Here is a 6,439-nt window from a genome sequence, read left to right as displayed (position 1 = left end):
TCAAATTGTAGGAGGCTTTTTGTGAACCTTAAACATTTTCTTTATTTTTTGCTTCTGAGGCATACTGATGTGGTGTTCAGTGGCGGAGCCATAAAATTAAATTAGAGGGGACACTTATTAATTACAATATCAAAACTTTTTACAAAAATGTTTCACGCAAGTTTTTACGATTGATTTCGAGAAATATCAGAAAAATAATGTTATTTGTAACTAGTGTATTATGGATAATACAAAAAAAAAAAATATATGGATATAAGTCTTAAAATAAATTATATAATGATAAAAAAATTTTTATACAAAATTTGATTAAAAACTCAATATAATGGTAATACTACGTCATTATTGATATGTGATATCATCAACTAATAGTACATAAACATATATAGAGTGAACCTCATATGTTAAATGTAAATAACAATCCAATAAATTCCATATCTTTATAGTGGGATTATTTATACTTGCATGTCAATAATAATGACATTACCGTTACATTAAAAAATTTTCATAGATAATACGATTTATAGTAGTCTCTTCATTTTCAATTAAAATAACCATTATTGTTCTTGTAATTTTTAGAATGTAATTGACATTTCACTCTAATAATATTTTTGTAATTTTTTTATTTAAAATATTTTCTTTATGTTTGCAAAATTTTTTTAAAAAAAATCTCAAAATCCAAGGGGACACGTGACTCTCCTGACTCCCTCCGCCATTGGTGGTGTTCCAACTTTGTTTTTATTTTCGAAACAGTGAGACCTACCATCTTTTTGTGTATTTTTAGAAAACAATTGAGCCTCCGTTTGGGAAGTGGGTTGGCTTTTTGACTTTTTGGCTTTTTTGGCTATTTTAGCCTGGGCTAAAAAGTTTGGTTTGGGAAGGGTTTTTTGACTTTTTGGCTTTTTTAATTTTTTTTGTGAGAGAAGAGTGTAATGATTATGGGTTGGATTTGATGTTTTGTTTGTTGTGGCTAAAATAGACTGTTTTGTCTTTTGTGGCTATTTTAGCCCCAACCCAACTTGCCAAACACCACCTGAATATTTATCCTTCAACAAATGGTGTAAAATAATATTCCAAAATCACTCAATAATTTCTCCGAAGTTGGACCAGGACGGTAGTTGATCCCATTTATTACACAAATATAATGCATTCGTACATAAAAATCCCATTAGAAAGATATGTCGGTACGCAATAAATTAATATTTTTTAGTTTAAAAAACAAAAAAACATCTTGTAATATAAATGCATGGAATAATACTATTCATTTCATAATTGGACCAATACAACATTAATTTAATTTTGACAACACAATCATAATATCCAGAAAATTCAATAAAATTTTCTAGGACAGTAGGATTTTCCCGATGCAGGGCCGGCTCAAGAGGGAAGCCGATGAAGCACCTACTTTAGGCCGCTGTTTTAATAAAGGCCTCATTTTGAAATAAGGTCTCATACAGACAACTAGAAAAAAAAAAAAAACCAAAAGAACTAGGTTTCAGTAGCTTTTTTCAAATTATAAAGAAGTTACAGTGGCTTTACCGACAAAAGAAAGGAAAAAGGCTCGACAAAAAATAAAAGCCAAAAAAGAGGTTATATATTGTCGGATGGATTTTATTATTATTTATTATTTTTTTATGTATACTCAAACAACAAATGTTATATGCATATGTAGAATTCATTATATTTTAAAAATTATGACAAAAAATATACACGACATTTTTTGTATTTTTTATTGTGAACCCTACATGTACACGTGTTTCTTGTTTGATATTGAAATCTATTTAACCACAAATATATTTTTTCTTGTGTTCAAATAAATTGGGGGTCATTTGTGTTTGTCTAAAACTCTACATTCAAAACCCAACACTATTTTTAAATTATGATTTGGATTAAAATTTATAATTAAATAAAATTTTAAAATAAAATTCAAAATTATTTTCAAAACTCCTCTCTTCTCTTTTTTATTTTATTATTATTATTAATCAATTAATCAATCACTTTTTCTCTCTCATCTCTCCTCTCACATTCTTTCACATTTTATACACCAATCAATCAAAAAAAATAAAAAAATAAATACAAATCATCTCCAAATTATTTTTAAAACTCATAACCAAACAATTTTTTTTTTTTTTTCCAAATTATGATTTAAAAATTTAAAACTCAAAATATAACTATACACCCAAATCAAAATTCTAAAACTAAATCAAAGGGACCCAGTGATTTACTATTTCAATATGCTCTCAACTAAAAAACATATTAAAAATAAATAAATAAATAAAAAACTTTGAACTTTCGCTTTACACATGGGTTGAGCCGGCGCTGTCCACATGCATATATATCATTGAGTGCATCAACATTCACCACGACAAAAAGCCTCACCAAAGAGAAAGAGATCATGGATTCAAAAAAGAGCAAAATGAATGTCCTAATGCTACCATGGTTAGCCCAAGGTCACATCACTCCCTTCCTAGAGCTTGCCAAGAAACTCACAAACAAAAACTTCCACATATATTTCTGTTCTACACCAATCAATCTCATATCCATCAAGAAAAGAATCACAGACAAGTACTCTCTCTCCATTGAACTTGTAGAAATCCACCTTCCATCCTTGCCTGAGCTCCCTCCTCACTACCACACCACCAATGGCCCCCCCATCCATCTCAATTCCACTCTCAAAACAGCCTTTGAGATGGCAAGCACAAGCTTCTCCACCATCCTCAACACACTAAGCCCAGATCTTGTAATTTATGACGTCAGCCCCTCATGGGCACAATCCACTGCCTTGTCGTTTGATATTCCCGCAGTCCAGCTCATGATTACCGGAGCCACGGTGGTTTCTTTTGGCCAACATATGATTAAGCACTGTGGCAGTGTTGAATTCCCATTTCCGGCAATTAAGCTGCAGGGATTCCATGAAACGCAGTTTCGCCACTTTGTTGAGACTGTTGTAAAAGAATACAATGACAAACAAGTTGCCTCTGTAAATGATCAACCATCTTGCAACTTTATGTTGTACAACACTTTTAGAGAGCTTGAAGGTAAATACATTGATTATCTACCGGTTATAGGTGAGAAGAAGGTTGTCCCTGTTGGTCCACTTGTTCAAGGCATTGATGATGATGAAAATGAGCACTCTGAGATCATACAATGGCTTGACAACAAGGGTGAGTACTCCACTTTGTTTGTTTCTTTTGGGAGTGAGTATTTTATGTCCAAGGAAGAGATTGAAGAGATAGCTCATGGGTTAGAGCTTAGCATGGTTAATTTCATATGGGTTGTTAGGTTTCCTGAGGTAGAGAAAGTTGAGCTTGAAGAAGCACTTCCTAAGGGGTTTATTGACAGGGTAGGAGAGAGAGGACTGGTTGTGGAGGGTTGGGCTCCACAGGCAAGAATTCTAACCCATTCAAGCACTGGTGGATTTGTGAGTCACTGTGGATGGAATTCAGTATTGGAAAGCCTAAAGTTTGGGGTTCCAATGGTAGCCATACCCATGCAATATGAGCAGCCGTTGAATGCTAAACTAGTGGAGGAGGTTGGTGTGGCTGCGGAGGTCAACAGAGACATCAATGGAAGACTCAACAGAGAAGAGATAGCACAGGTAATAAGGAAGGTTGTGGTGGAGAAAAGTGGAGAGGACATAAGGATTAAAGCGAGAATTTTTGGGGATAAAATAAGAATGAAAGGAGATGAAGAGATAGACGAGGCAGTAGAAGTGTTGCTGCAGCTTTGTAAGGATGTGAAGTTGCTCAAAAATTAGTAGAGCAATTTTATTGAAATATTTAAGTGGGTTGAAAAAGTTTTTTTATTTTTTATTTTTATTTTTATTTTTATTGGGTCGTATGGTATACAAACTGATCCTTGATTAGGTTGTATACGAGTAGAAGATCAACAAATATTGTTTTCGATCATGTTGTGCTTGTATTGGACTTGGTTGCTCTTTTTTTTATCTACATTTACCGCTTCACTATCATTGGTGTAATTGTTTCATCTTTTTAATGTAGTATTGACACATGAGGTGGTATACTAAATATGGTATAAAAGTTGTTAAGTGAACCATTACTCTAATAAAATGAAATACAAAAAAAAAAGAAAAAAGAAAAGAAAAGAAAAGATAAATGTTAGAAATACACAATTTTAGATACAAATTCACTCATAATAATGTGCCAAGAGAGTTAGGTTCTATATGATTGAATGTATAACAAATCAAAAGTTGATAGTTATTATACTACATTGTGAGTTTCAAACAATTTCTACATTGACATCACTTTAAATTTAAAGAAAATATAATGAGCTTACAAATTTGACATAATTATATTAGATTGCATTAAAGTTGTAATTAACATAACTTAATGTCCTTTTCATCAAAAATTATTTAGTCATATAAGTGAAAAAATAATATTGTAATATCTTTTATATTATTTATTTATTTTTTATATTTAGACACTATCTATATTACTTTTGGTATTTTTATTTTACTAAAAGAGATAGATATATAATTGTGGAAGGCAAAAAAGGAGTCAACATAAGGCAAGATTGGAATTCCTGGGTTGGTAGAGGGAAAGCAGCATCGCTAACAAAGTGGAAAGTCAGCCTATGATAGTTTGAGTCTGGCCTGATAGCCCAAGACCAGACTAGGTGTAACGCCCTCAAAATAAACCCATAATAACCATAACATTAACATGCATTTATAAAAGAAAACGAATCATTTGAGTTATTCATCAGAGTATTCTTATTGAAAGACATCACATGTAACATCCTGCAACATCAAAATAAATGTCCTAAGGGCTTATATCTTTCCAAGCTAACACTTGGACACAAAAAGGATGAGTACTAACTCATTTACAAGTTAAGCCCTAGGCTTGAATGTTTACATGAAATCTCAAACAATAACAAAATAAAACATATAACTAAAGACAAGTCTTCAAAATCCCAAACATCAAATCCTTCCAGGCTAAGTTCGTGGAGGTAGCTTATCACCTGAACCTGAAAATGATGTTCCCATAAAGGGTGAGCCACAGCCCAGTAGAGAAATACTAAACCAAATATAAGCATTGAATAAAGCTATAGCATTCAATAGATGGTTAACCAAGATAATCAATTTTATCATTAAACAGTCTCATGACACTAATGTCTAAGACACATTTCACTTTCCATTTTTATCAACATGGCTCAGAACCTGGCCAAACTTACAACCGTGAATTATATACCATATTCACATTACTTCCAATATCAACAAAACAAATGAGACTCATGCTCATCTCAAAACACTTCATACTTCCCATTTGATACACATTTTAGTGCTGTATCAATAATCATGTAAAAACACTTCAATATAATAAGCACACATAAAAATGGTGCTAATGGAGTCCATCCCCTATCTCCTCCCAAACAAAATTCGGTTTAGAGGTCCATCCCCTATCTTCCCCTAAACCGTGGAGTACATCCCCTATCTCCTCCCAAACAATATGCATATGCAATGCTCAATCAATACATGTAATTTCTGTATTAATTCAATAGTCTAAATTTATGACTTAACAAATTGATTAGTTTCAATTTTCCCTAATCCGCATGCAATGTCTACAACAAGCACGACTATCCTCCACCGATAGCCCAAACAGTTATCTCTATACTCAAAAAAAATATATATACTAACAATTTAATAGGCGAGTGATTTATATTATCCAACTACACCATTTAATCAATAAATTCCCCGATTTCATGGATTTAACCAAATTTCCCAATTTCATTAAATTAATTACTCAAATCAATTTAGCAATTCAACTAGGGTTTTTTTCCCACAATTTTCAAAGTGTCCCCAACCTATCAAGACACCAAACTTAGAACAAAGCATATAAAATGGAGTAGGAAAATCCCTACCTCGAAGAAAATAACCCGTATGGAGAAGATGGAGATGAAGACCAAAGACCAACGTGCTCCAAATCCTAAGTTTCTCAGATTAAAACGAAGCCCTCAACTCACTCTAACTTTTTAATAAAGGATCTAAGGTAGAAACTCACTCTAAGTAGATCAATCGAAAGAGAGAAGGTGTGTAGAGGGAGAGAGAGAGATAAAAACACTCCAGGGGCGGTTTTTAAAAGTTATGAAGGAAAAGCAGGTCAAAAAGTGATCCAAAAAGTGAAATCACGGACTGATATAATCGACTCTACGCTCGAGCGTAGAAAGCCCCGCTCGAGCGTAAGACACAGAATCATGCTCGAGCGTGAAGAAAGCCGCTCGAGCGTCGATTGCACCCTTCCAGAAGTTTTGCAGGCGCTGACACCCGCTCGAGCGTCAAACTCCCCGCTCGAGCGGAGGAGCAAAAACAAGGGATCACGCTCGAGCGTAAAAACTACCGCTCGAGCGGAAGAACTGCAGAGCAAAATACTGGGAGATGGAAAATCATGCTCGAGCGTCAAAATTCCCGCTCGAGCGTAGAAGCAAC

At 33.6% G+C, this 6,439-nt stretch overlaps 1 pseudogene across 1 annotated transcript; it reads left to right on the top strand.

Annotated features, from left to right (window-relative positions):
* Positions 1 to 2,351: 2,351 nt before the first annotated feature.
* On the top strand, positions 2,352 to 3,967 carry LOC145791929 (UDP-glucosyltransferase 29 pseudogene; annotated as a pseudogene). The gene has a single exon (XR_014331211.1). The product of XR_014331211.1 is annotated as a UDP-glucosyltransferase 29 pseudogene (transcript).
* The last annotated feature ends 2,472 nt before the right edge of the window (positions 3,968 to 6,439 follow it).

This window comes from Camellia sinensis, chromosome 1 (assembly GCF_055761805.1).
Source record: "Camellia sinensis isolate YWXY chromosome 1, ASM5576180v1, whole genome shotgun sequence".
In the NCBI taxonomy this organism is placed as follows: Eukaryota; Viridiplantae; Streptophyta; class Magnoliopsida; order Ericales; family Theaceae; genus Camellia; species Camellia sinensis.
This window is presented reverse-complemented; position numbering and strand designations above follow the sequence as displayed.